The sequence below is a fragment of the Arachis hypogaea genome, chromosome 20, assembly GCF_003086295.3.
Source record: "Arachis hypogaea cultivar Tifrunner chromosome 20, arahy.Tifrunner.gnm2.J5K5, whole genome shotgun sequence".
Lineage (NCBI taxonomy): Eukaryota > Viridiplantae > Streptophyta > Magnoliopsida > Fabales > Fabaceae > Arachis > Arachis hypogaea.
Genome location: NC_092055.1, coordinates 24,285,407 through 24,299,331, shown reverse-complemented (window position 1 = coordinate 24,299,331; position 13,925 = coordinate 24,285,407). Strand labels below are relative to the sequence as shown.

The 13,925-nt window shown below is 33.3% G+C and overlaps 1 long non-coding RNA gene and 1 other non-coding gene across 2 annotated transcripts in view; both read left to right on the top strand.

Annotated features, from left to right (window-relative positions):
- The first annotated feature begins 1,459 nt into the window (after positions 1-1,459).
- Positions 1,460-1,567, top strand: LOC112787935 (small nucleolar RNA R71). The gene has a single exon (XR_003195321.1). It is a non-coding gene; the product is annotated as a small nucleolar RNA R71 (small nucleolar RNA).
- Positions 1,568-12,597: 11,030 nt separating this feature from the next.
- Positions 12,598-13,925, top strand: part of LOC112783717 (uncharacterized) — a 45,471-nt gene continuing 44,143 nt past the window's right edge. The window contains exon 1 of the long non-coding RNA XR_003193548.3: positions 12,598-12,712. This is a non-coding gene — a long non-coding RNA (uncharacterized lncRNA). The remainder of the gene's footprint in view (positions 12,713-13,925) is intronic.

The following is a 13,925-nucleotide window of genomic DNA, read 5'->3' as shown; positions in this document are numbered from 1 at the left end:
ATTGAAGGAATATTTCACCTCTGTCAACATTAATCACAGCTCTTGCTGTGGCCAGGAAAGGTCTTCCTAGGATGATGGATTCATCCTCTTCCTTTCCAGTATCCAGGACTATGAAATCAGCAGGGATGTAAAGGCCCTCAACCTTTACTAAAACGTCCTCTACTTGTCCATATGCCTGTTTTCTTGAGCTGTCTGCCATCTCTAATGAGATTTTAGCAGCTTGCACCCCATAGATTCCCAGTTTCTCTATTACAGAGAGGGGCATGAGGTTTATCCCTGAACCAAGGTCACACAGAGCCTTAAAGATCATGGTGCCTATGGTACAAGGGATTATGAACTTTCCAGGATCCTGTCTCTTCTGAGGCAATGTCAGTTGATCCAGATCACTTAGTTCATTGATGAACAAGGGAGGTTCAACTTCCCAAGTATCAATGCCAAACAATTTGGCATTCAGCTTCATGATTGCACCAAGAAACTTGGCAGTTTGCTCTTCAGTAACATCCTCATTCTCTTCAGAAGAGGAATACTCATCAGAGCTCATGAAGGGCATAAGGAGGTTCAATGGGATCTCTATGGTCTCTAGATGAGTCCCAGAGTCCTTTGGTTCCTCAGAGGGAAGCTCTTTATTGACCACTGGACGTCCCAGGAGGTCTTCCTCCTTGGGATTCACGTCCTCTCCTCTCCTCACAGGTTCGGCCATGGCGCTTATGTCAATGGCCTTGCACTCTCTTTTTGGATTCTCTTCTGTATTGCTTGGGAGAGTACTAGGAGGGATTTCAGTGATCCTTTTACTCAGCTGGCCCACTTGTGCTTCCAGATTTCTAATGGAAGACCTTGTTTCATTCATGAAACTTACAGTGGCCTTAGATAGATCAGAGACTAGATTTGCTAAATTAGAAGCATTTTGTTCAGAGTTCTCTGTCTGTTGCTGAGTTGATGATGGAAAAGGTTTGCTATTGCTAAACCTGTTTCTTCCACCATTATTAAAGTCTTGTTGAGGCTTCTGATCCTTCCATGAGAAATTTGGATGATTTCTCCATGTTGAGTTATAGGTGTTTCCATAAGGTTCACCTAAGTAATTTACCTCTGCTATTGCAGGGTTCTCAGGATCATAGGCTTCTTCTTCAGAAGATGCCTCTTGAGTACTGTTGGAAGCAGCTTGCATTCCATGCAAACTCTGAGAGATCATATTGACCTGCTAAGTCAATATTTTATTCTGAGCCAATATGGCATTCAGAGTATCAACTTCAAGAACTCCCTTCTTCATAGGCGTCCCATTATTCATAGGATTCCTTTCAGAAGTGTACATGAACTGGTTATTAGCAACCATGTCAATGAGTTCTTGAGCTTCTGCAGGCGTTTTCTTTAGGTGAATGGATCCACCTGCAGAAGTGTCCAGTGACATCTTTGATAGCTCAGATAAACCATCATAGAATATATCCAGGATGGTCCATTCTGAAAGCATGTCAGAAGGACACTTTTTGGTCAACTGTTTGTATCTTTCCCAAGCTTCATAGAGGGATTCACCTTCTTTCTGCCTGAAGGTTTGAACATCAGCTCTAAGCTTGCTCAGCTTTTGAGGAGGAAAGTACTTGGCTAAGAAAGCCGTGACCAGCTTATCCCAAGAGTTCAGGCTGTCTTTGGGTTGAGAATCCAACCATAATCTAGCTCTGTCTCTTACAGCAAAAGGGAAAAGCATGAGCCTGTAGACTTCAGGATCTACTCCATTAGTCTTAACAGTATCACATATCTGCAAGAATTCAGTTAAGAACTGAAAAGGATCTTCAGATGGAAGTCCATGAAACTTGCAGTTCTGCTGCATCAGAGAAACTAATTGAGGTTTCAGCTCAAAGTTGTTTGCTCCAATGGCAGGAATGGAGATGCTTCTTCCATGTAAATTGGAATTAGGTGCAGTAAAATCACCAAGCATCCTCCTTTCATTATTATTATTTTCGGCTGCCATCTCCTCTGCCTGTTCGAAAATTTCTGAAAGGTTATCTCTGGATTGTTGTATTTTAGCTTCTCTTAATTTTCTCTTCAGAGTCCTTTCAGGTTCTGGATCTGCTTCCACAAGAATGTTCTTATCCTTGCTCCTGCTCATATGACAAAGAAGAAGGCACAGAAAAATAATAATAATAATAGAGATCCTTTATACCACAGTATAGGGATCCCTTTGTAAGTAGAAGAAGAGGGGGAGATAAAGGATGTGATGTAAGGGAAGAAACACAACTGTACCAATGGAAGAGATGTGAGATGAGATGTTAGGATATGAATGAATAAATAGAATGAGATGGGGGAGGGATAATTTTCGAAAATTATTTTGAAAAAGAGTTAGTGATTTTTGAAAAATGGTTTTTGAAAAAGTGTTAGTATTTTTTTATTTATTTTTTTTTTTGAAATTAAAAATAAAAAATAATTAGTTAATTAAAAAGAAATTTTTGAAAAAGAGGGAAGATATTTTCGAAAATTAGAGAGAGAGAGTTAGTTAGGTGGTTTTGAAAAAGTTAAGAAACAAACAAAAAGTTAGTTAGTTAGTTGAAACAAATTTTGAAAAGATAAGAAGTTAGGAGGTTAGAGAAGATATTTTGAAAAGATATTTTTGAAAAAGATAAGATAAGAAGATATTTTTGAAAAGATATGATTGAAGTTAGTTTTTTGAAAAAGATTTGATTTTTAAAATTTCAATTAATGACTTGATTCATAAGAAATCACAAGATATGATTCTAGAACTTAAAGTTTGAATCTTTCTTAACAAGCAAGTAACAAACTTCAAATTTTTGAATCAAAACATTAATTGTTTATGTTATTTTCGAAAATTTGGTATAGAAATAAAAAAAAGATTTTTGAAAAATATTTTTGGAATTTTCGAAAATAACTAAGAATTTTGAAAAAAGATTTGATTTTTGAAAAAGATTTTGAAAAAGATAAGATTTTCAAATTGAAAATTTGATTTGACTCATGAGAAACAATTTGATTTTAAAAATTTTTAAAAAAGTCAACTCAATTTTCGAATTTGATGAGAGAAAAAGGGAAAGATATTTTTTTGATTTTTGAAATTTTTATGAAAACATGAAAATTATGCAATGCATGAAATTTTTAGATCAAAACAATGAATGCATGCAAGAATGCTATGAATGTCAAGATGAACACCAAGAACACTTTGAATGTCATGATGAACATCAAGAACATATTTTTGAAAAATTTTTAATGCAAAGAAAACATGCAAGACACCAAACTTAGAATTCTTTAATGCTTAGGCACTAAGAATTCAAGAATGCATATGATAAACATGAAAAGACACAAAACAAAAAATCATCAAGATCAAACAAGAAGACTTACCAAGAACAACTTGAAGATCATGAAGAACACTATGAATGCATGATATTTTCGAAAAAATGCAAGATGCATATGCAAGTGACACCAAACTTATAATGTGACTCAAGACTCAAACAAGAAACAGAAAATATTTTTGATTTTTATGATTTTCTAATTTTTTTGGATTTTTATTTTATATTTTTCAAAAATTATATGAAAAAGAAAAATAAGGATTCCAAAATTTTTAATATGAATTCCAGGAATCTTGCATTCTTAGTCTAAAGCTTCAGTCCAGGAATTAGACATGGCTCACTAGCCAGCCAAGCTTTCAAAGAAAGCTCCAGTCCAAAACACTAGACATGGCCAATGGCCAGCCAAGCTTCAGCAGGTGATCATGGATCAGCAGCGGGTGGATGAGCAACAACTAATTTGCTCTTGATAACAAATTGCAAGCCTCAGTCCAAATGAATTTAGACATGGCTTTACAGCCAGCCAGGCTTTACATGCTCTATGAAACACTAGAATTCATTCTTAAAATTTTGAATCAAATTTTTGAAAACATTTTTTTTTCGAAAACAGATGAGAAAATTTTGAAAATATTTTTGAAAAATTTTTGAAATTAAAATAAAAAGAAAATTACCTAATCTGAGCAACAAGATGAGCCGTCAGTTGTCCAAACTCAAACAATCCCCGGCAACGGCGCCAAAACTTGGTGCTGTTGCCGGATCAAAAGGGAATCTGGCACTGATGTTACCGGACCAAAAGCTTGCCGAAGACTCAAACAATCCCCGGCAACGGCGCCAAAAACTTGGTGCTTTGATCTTAATTCATAATTGTCACAACTTCGATACAACTAACCAGCAAGTGCACTGGGTCGTCCAAGTAATACCTTACGTGAGTAAGGGTCGAATCCCACGGAGATTGTTGGTATGAAGCAAGCTATGGTCACCTTGTAAATCTCAGTCAGGCAGATATAAAGTGATAATGGTGTTTTCGAATTTAATATAATAAAATAGGGATAGAGATACTTATGTAATTCATTGGTGAGAATTTCAGATAAGCGAATGGAGATGCTTTTCGTTCCTCTGAACCTCTGCTTTCCTGCTATCTTCATCCAATCGGTCTTACTCCTTTCCATGGCTGGCTTTATGCAAGGGCATCACCGTTGTCAGTGGCTACATCCCCTCCTCTCAGTGAATAATATGCTCACGCACCCTGTCACGGCATGGCTATTCATCTGTCGGTTCTCGATCATGCTGGAATAGGATTCACCCTCCTTTTGCGTCTGTCACTAACGCCCAGCACTTGCGAATTTGAAGCTCGTCACAGTCATTCAATCATTGAATCCTACTTAGAATACCACAGACAAGGTTTAGACCTTCCGGATTCTCTTGAATGCCGCCATCATTCTAGCTTACGCCACGAAGATTCCGGTTAGGAGATCTAAGAGATATTCATTCTAGCTTATTTCATGTAGAACGGAAGTGTTTGTCAGGCACGTGTTCATAGGGGAGATGGTGATGAGCGTCACACATAATCATCACCTTCATCACGTTCTTGGGTGCGAATGGATATCTTAGAAGAGAAATAAGAAGAATTGAATAGAAAACAGTAGTACTTTGCATTAATCTTTGAGGAACAGCAGAGCTCCACACCTTAATCTATGGAGTGTAGAAACTCTACCGTTGAAAATACATAAGTGAAGGTCCAGGCATGGCCGAGATGGCCAGCCCCCTATTGTGATCTAAGATAGCATACAACTTATCAAAGATGGTCAAAAAGACTAGTAAAAGATCCTATTTATAATAAACTAGTCACTAGGGTTTACATGAGTAAGTAATTGATGAATAAATCCACTTCCGGGGCCCACTTGGTGTGTGTTTGGGCTGAGCCTGAGTGTTCCACGTGCAGAGGCCATTTGTGGAGTTGAACGCCAGTTTTTGTGCCAGTTTGGGCGTTCAACTCTGGTTTTGGATCCTTTTCTGGCGCTGGACGCCAGATTTGGGCAGAGAGCTGGCGTTGAACGCCAGTTTACGTCGTCTATTCTTGGCCAAAGTATGGACTATTATATATTGTTGGAAAGCCCTGGATGTCTACTTTCCAACGCAATTGGAAGCGCGCCATTTCGAGTTCTGTAGCTCCAGAAAATCCACTTTGAGTGCAGGGAGGTCAGAATCCAACAGCATCAGCAGTCCTTTTTCAACCTCTGAATCTGGTTTTTGCTCAAGTCCCTCAATTTCAGCCAGAAAATACCTGAAATCACAGAAAAACACACAAACTCATAGTAAAGTCCAGAAATGTGAATTTAGCATAAAAACTAATGAAAACATCCCTAAAAGTAACTAGATCCTACTAAAAACATACTAAAAACAATGCCAAAAAGCGTATAAATTATCCGCTCATCAAATTGGAAAACGAATGCATGGATCACTGTCAGAGGGGGAAAGCGCGAGAGAAGGGGTGTGAATCGAGAGGTAATGATTCTATAGTTTGACTAATTTGTGAATCATCCTTTCCTTCAGCCAGGAAAAACAGAAATTTCGTAACTTTGCAATATGAAAAGTGATAACGCCGCTTTAGCCCTCGATCACCACAACAGACCCAACATGTTCGAAACATGGGTTCAAAGTTAGATGTTGCGGCATCTAGTTAACTGGTCAATGATTTGTCTTGTTGGAGCTATTGTGTGATTTATAAGTTTTGATCCAAGATTCAAGTTGACGCTATGTTTTAATAAATAATTATGTATTACATATATATTATGTAATACTTAAGTATATATTAATTAATACATATGTAATACATAATTAATTATGAATAATGTATTTATATATTAATACATACATAGTAATTATGTATTATATATGTATTAATACATATATAACATAGGTAATACTAATTAATATATAAGTATTAAATAATTATGTATTAATACATAAATAGATAATATATAATTAAGTATTATTACATAATGAGGTAATACTATATATGTATTAACTAGCGTGAAGACCCGTGCAAATGCACAGGATTAAAGTTTTGTTAAAATTTTGAAAAATGAAATTATTCAATATACTCATTATATTTTAGAGAAAACTCTCATATCTAATATTAATGTTATAATTTTAAAAAAATAACCATACTAATTTAATTGTTAATACAAGAGAAGAAAAAAGATAGTCAAATACTTCATATTCATTTACAGCAACTATTCATACCATACAGCAAAAAATTACATAGATTAAGTAACAAGTTCACATACTATACATATTTTATACTTTAGAACAAAAAAAATCTAGGTTCCAAAATGTAATACATATCCAAAATGTCATACATATCTAGAAAGATTCAAACCACCTAAATAATTACTTTCCCATTAATAAGAAAACAAAATATATCCAACACAGTTCAACATATTGTTCAAAATATGTGTCACACAGAGTAATACATAGGAGGCCTTTTTATAAGCTTTAAGATCTTTGAATCAAAAACTCTATCTACTGGTTAGTTAGGGAGTCCAACTTCAAGGTAATCTTGTCCGCTTCCTTTAAATTGTATACTTTACAACATTCTTTCTATTCAACCCCAAACTTTCATTCTCCATCTCTTCCTTCACTTTTCAGAAGGTTAAAAAAGAATATATTCTTGCCTATGTTGGAATGTGGACTAATAATCTTCCAAACCGAATTATCACTAGAGAGTTTAAGATATGCAGCAAATTTCAAGGGCAGATACTGCAATTAATGATTCATAATTAGGGTAAAAAGAGTAATTTTATGTATAATGAATAACAGATACAGAACCAATATTTAATAAGTTTGAAAAAAAAGAAATAACTCTTTTAAGATTAACTTGCTAGTCTAGATTGATTCAAATCCGAATTTGTGATGATCTTCTAATAATAAGCATCTGGAGTGTATCGGATTCAAGATATTTAAACTTGTTAGTCACCACATTAAAAGATATCTATATGTACCTCGATACTAAAATGCAAAACATAAGAAAAAAATTACATTTAGCATTACCCGTTGTCAGATAATTCTGTTGTTTCTTTACTTTTTTCATTGACCTCCGTTGATGAATTCGTTGCATTTATGGAATTATGAGGATCATCCCCCTTCAGTGTGTCATCATCTTCATTTTCATCACCGACTGATGAGAACTCATTATCAGATGGTTCAGACCCAGACAACACTATCACATCAGGTGATGAAGACTCACTATTCTTGTTGTATTTTATGTGGAATACTCTATATATGTTATTAAGTGTTTCTTGGTCCATACGGTCAGTTACATAAGAGTTGCGATCGAGGTGAATCTGAATTGATTGGTTCATGTGATTCCTCCGTGAAATAAAAAGATTTTGAAACCAACATATCTGAATTGCACAGTTGTCCCCTCTATTGAGAAAATAGAAAACTCTAATTTTGTTCAAAGGAGCTGTCAGTTATAACCAGCTGATCATTATTTTGTTTTCAGCTGTAGCACCAGGCAATTATCGAGCTCATCAATCACATAGAAGGTAGACCTTAATTCTTCTCCATAAGTTGAAACAAAACTTAGATGAAGAGTTCTCTAATCCTATATTCGATTTTATTGCTAAAGTTATTTCATGTCTAACAAAGCATGGTAAAAATGCATCACATAATATTACATAATCATTTAGGAAAGAGGAGTATGTACACATTTAAATCTACCATTAGTACCTATTGAGCAGGACCAAAGAACAATAATCAGCTAAATGAAATGGCATTATAATCAACATCACACAAATAGGTGTTGCGGCATCTAGTTATCTGGTCGATGATTTGTCTTATTGGAGTTATTGTGAAATTTATAAGTTTTGATCCAAAATTCAAGTTGAAGATATGTATTAATAAATAATTATGTATTACATATGTATTATGTAATACTTAAGTATATATTAAATAATACATACGTAATACATAATTAATTATTAATAATGTATTTATACATTAATACACACAAAGTAATTATGTATTACATATGTATTAATACATATATAACATAGGTAATACTAATTAATATATAAGTAATACATAATTATGTATTAATACATAAATAGGTAATACATAATTAAATATTATTACATAATTAATTATGTATGTATTAATTAATACATAGGTAATAGACACTTAGATATTAATATATAACGAGGTAATACTATGTATGTATTAACTAGCATGAAGTCCCGTGCAAATGCACGGATTAAAGTTTTGTTAATTTTTTGAAAAATGAAATTATTAAATATAGTCAATATATTTTAGAGAAAACTCTCATATCTAATATTAGTATTATAGTTTTAAAAAAATAATCATACTAATTTAATTGTTAATACAAAAGAAGAAAAAAGATAGTCAAATACGTTATAATCATTTACAGCAACTATTCATATCATATAGAAAAAAATTACATAGATTAAGTAACAAGTTCACATACTATACATATTTTAAATTTTAGAACACAAAAAACCTAGCTTCCAAAATGTAATACATATCCAAAATGTAATACATATCCAGAAAGTTTTAAACTACCTAAATAATTACTTTGCCAATAATAAGAAAACAAACTATGTCCAACACAGTTCAACATATTGTTCAATATATGTGTCACACAAAGTAATACATATGAGGCATTTTTTTATAAGCTTTAAGATCTTTGAATCAACAACTCTATCTATCGGTTAGGCAGGGAGTCCAGCTTTAAGGTAATCTTGTCCCCTCCTTTTAAATTGTATATTTTACAACATTCTTTCCATTCAACCACAAACTTCCATTCTCCATCTCTTCATACACTTTTCAGTAGGTGAAAAAAGAAAATATTCTTTCCTACACTAGAAGGTGGACCAATGATCTTCCAAACCGAACCATCACTTGAGAGTTTAAGATATGCAGCAAATTTTTAAGGCAGATAATGCAATGAATGATTCATAGTTAGGGTAAAGAGAGTAATTTTCTATATAATGAATAATAGATACAGAACCAATATTTTAAGTTTGGAAAAAAAAGAAATAACTCGTTTAAAATCAACTTGTCAGCCTAAATTGACTCAAATCCGAATTTGTGATGGTCTTCTGATAATAAGCATCTGGATTGTATCTTATTCGGAATATTTAAACATGTTAGTCACCACATTTAAAGATATTTATATGTACCACGATATTAAAATGCAAAACATAAGAAAAAAAGTTGCATTTAGCCTCACCCGTTATTTGACAATTCTGTTGTTTCATTACTTTCTTTGTTGACCTTCGTTGATGAATTCGTTGCACGAGATAAATCTATGGGATTATGAGGATCATCCCCTTCCAGTGTGTCACCTTCATCATCATTTTCATCACCGTTTGATGAGAACTCATCATCAAATAGTTCAGACTCAGACAACACCATCACATCAGATGATAAAGGCTCATAATTCTTGTTATATTTTATGTTGAACACTTTATATATGTTATTAAGTGTTTCTTAGTCCATACGGTTAGTCACATAAGAGTTATGATTAGGGGGAATCTGAATCGGTTGGTTCATGATTTTCCATAGTGAAATAAAAAAGATTCCAAAACCAACATATCTGAATTGAATAGTTGCCCTTCTATTGACAAAATAGAAAACTCTAATTTGTTCAAAGGAGCTGTTAGTTATAAGCAGCTGATCATTGTTTCGTTTCAGCTGTAGCACCAAGAAATTATCGAGCTCATCAATGACATAGATGGTTGACTCTAATTCTTCTTCATAAGTTGAAACAAAATTCGGGGGAAGAGCTCTCTCTCCCTATATTCGATTTTATTGCTAAAGTTAATTCATGTCTAACAAAGCATGGTAAAAATACATCACATAAATTACATAATCATTTAGCAAAGAGGAGTATGTACATATTTTAATCTACCATTAGTACCTATTGAGCAGGACCAGAGAATAATAATCAGTTAAATGAAATTGCATTATAATCAACATCACAAAAATAGGTGTTGTGGCATCCAGTTATCTGGTCAATAATTTGTCTTATTGGAGTTATTGTGGGATTTATAAGTTTTGATCCAAGATTCAAGTTGAAGCTATGTATTAATAAATAATTTTGTATTTATGAATAATTACGTATTTCATATGTATTATGTAATACTTAAGTATATATTAATTAATTCATACGTAATACATAATTAATTATGAATAATGTATTTATACATTAATACACACATAGTAATTATGTATTACATATGTATTAATACATATATAACATAAGTAATACTAATTAATATATAAGTAATACATAATTAAGTATTATTACATAATTAGCTATGTATGTATTAATTAATACATAGGTAATAGACACTTAGATATTAATACATAACGAGGTAATACTATGTATGTATTAACTAGCGTGAAGACCCGTGCAAAAGTACGGGATTAAAGCTTTGTTAACATTTTAAAAAATGAAATTATTCAATATACTCAATATATTTTAGAGAAACTCTCATATCTAATATTAATATTTTTGTTTTAAAAAAAATAACCATACTAATTTAATTGTTAATACAAGAGATGAAAAAAGATAGTCAAATACTTTATATTCATTTATAGAAACTATTCATATTATATAGTAAAAAATTATATAGATTAAGTAATAAGTTCACATACTATACATATTTTAAATTTTAAAACATAAAAAACCTAACTTCCAAAATATAATACATATCCAAAATGTAATACATATCCAGAAAGAACTGGGCATGGTGAGAGGAGGAGAGAGAATTGAAGACCCAATCCAACCTATTTTAATCATTTTTATTTTCTGAAACTACTCCCAACCACCAATAAGGCACAACCCATGAAGCTGGACTCACGGAACCCACTATAATGAAATCCCGTTCCTTGTTCAACCCATCGACTCGGCTCAGGGAACCCTTCCCATGAGCTCCCATATTCTGCTCAGAGCCTGCTCCATTCTACAAAATTAAGCAACACGTGTGGGAAGGAGATGTAAGTAGAGAGAATATCTGTATATCTGTATGGAAATTGATCTGTACAGTAGATTGACCTTTAACTATATAGGTAATACATATATAGATTGATCTGTACAGTAGATTGACCGGTTCATTGACCGGTCTGGTTCCCGCAACCTTGATACCAGGCTTTCTTTGTTTTTTTTGGTCATGAAGAAGCCAATATTGGAATACAATACCAGGGCTTGAAGAACAACTTATCGAATTTTGAGGATCCAATACTAGGGCTTGAAGAAGCCGATATTGGAATCCAAATTGGGCCCTGAAATTTGACCCAACAAAGGTTATGGCGGTAATTTCACAATCCGTTGAGCTCTGCCTCTGAGTCCGGTGATTTTGTTTGCGTTTTCCCGACAAATCGAAGACATCACCAGTTGTCGTGGTTGGATAAAGGTTCCTTCTAATCCTTCTCAGAAACCCAATGTTTCTTCGCTCCAAAAAAATGGGCGGTATGTCGAACATGCTGTGGTTTTAATTTGTAGGTTTCAAATGTAACAACTTTTGTTTCTACTTTGCTTGCTCGTCTCTTCACTGTTGAAAATGTTTTACATTCGCAGGGATACAACAGGAAAACAGAGAAGAGAAGGTGTACAAGAATATGTATAAAATTTGGTTCTTACATTGGTTTTATAATTTGGAGTATTAATTGTGATATACTCTACAGGGTTCCTTTGAGATCTTTTTTGTTGGGGGAGATATTTCTGATGCAAATACAGTAAAATTTAGTAACGATGGGAGACTTATGCTTTTAACAACTGCAGATGGGCATATTCATGTTCTTGATTCATTTCGTGGCACACTTGTTAGTATCTTTGTTACTTAAACTCAGTTCATTTCTACTTATGTTTTATTTATATATGCCTTGATAGGGTTTCTGTGTGACTATTCTTCTGTCATATGTATATAGTTATCAACGTATAATGTCACACCTGTCTCGTGCAACTCCACGTTAGAAGCTTCTTTCAGTTTAGAGGGAATGTTTGTAATATCAGGTAAGCACTTTTTGCATCAATGGAAAATTGTCAGTTCATTATTCACCTGTTCGTGCATTAATTCTTGCACAAAGTGGTTTAAGCTCTGCTAACCTTAATCAGATTGAAGGAATTCTGAAGTTTTATTTACTTGTTTCTTTCTTGCTTTAAATTGTGTTTTGAAGAGACTAGAAAATTTAGAAGCAATATAACTTTAAAATGTCTTGCATCCTGCCATTTATTTTCAACCAACTTTTTCAATCCTCTTAGCTTGGTATGGGATCTAGTTATTCTCTGCTTACTGCTTATGCTGAATGATGGTTATTATGCTAAATTTACATTCTACTGGACCTTTACAGGTTCTAGGGATGGCAGCATTTATGCATGAAGTGTTCGAAGTGGTAAAGAGGTAAAGATTAGCTACAGGATTTAACTAGTGTACAGATAGTTAATCTAAAATCATATGCTTAATTGCGTCATATATGTTCAACTTTACATGATAAAGCATGTTCTTTCAGTTAGGGCTGCACATGGATCGGATAATATCAGCATATCAGCGGTAATTATCCGCATCCGATCCAAATTTGTGGATATTATCCGATCCGCAGAGCAATCGTATCGGATCGGATCGGATCCTATTTGCACTATGGTAGGATCGGATTGCGAATTCGGCAGTGATATTCGCAGATCCGATCCGCATATCCGCATGTCTCATATAAATAGCATAGTTTATGATATATTGTTTTTTTATTTTTTATGTCGTACTTCAACTTAGAATAATTAAACTTAGATCTTGTGTTATTATTATTTTTTTTGCTATTCAAGAGAATTTTTATTGATAATATTTAGGAGTAAATAGGCTTAAACAGGTGAAAAAATGGATTTTCTGGACATTTTTTGTGAAAAAGCCAAACAGGGCCTTAAAACGATTTTTTTTTAATTACGCGGATTTACTCGATATCCTATTCGATCCGTGTCCAGCCATACTTTTAGTTTTCTCTTTCCTTTTCTTTTTTGCTAAGAACCTTATGGAATGTGCTATGATAGCCGCAACAAATATTTAAGTGGAAGATAGCTCTCTTAAATTAATTAACTAATAATTGCTCTTTGTCATCTTTTTCTCCTTCGATTTATTTCCTAGAAAACACCAAATATTGAAATCACATATAAAATTTAATTTAAATATTTTTTTCATTACAAAAACTAAAATGTAATATTTGCAGTCAAATCAATCACTTATATACAAACTCACACCTAAAATAGTGTTTGGCATCAGAATCTTATTGAATGACAGTTAAATGTAAATCTCTCCAATGCTATATGTAATTCCAACCGAACTTCAACGTTTATAGTTATACCCTGCTTGTATAGTAATGAGCGGATATTTTATACGCTTTTTGGTGATATTTTCATGTAGTTTTTAGTATGTTTTAGTTACATTTTATTATATTTTTATTAGTTTTTATGCAAAAATCACATTTCTGGACTTTACTATGAGTTTGTGTGTTTTTCTGTAATTTCAGGTATTTTCTGGCTGAAATTGAGGGACCTGAGCAAAAATCTGATTCAGAGGCTGAGAAAGGACTGCAGATGCTGTTGGATTCTGACCTCCCTGCACTCGA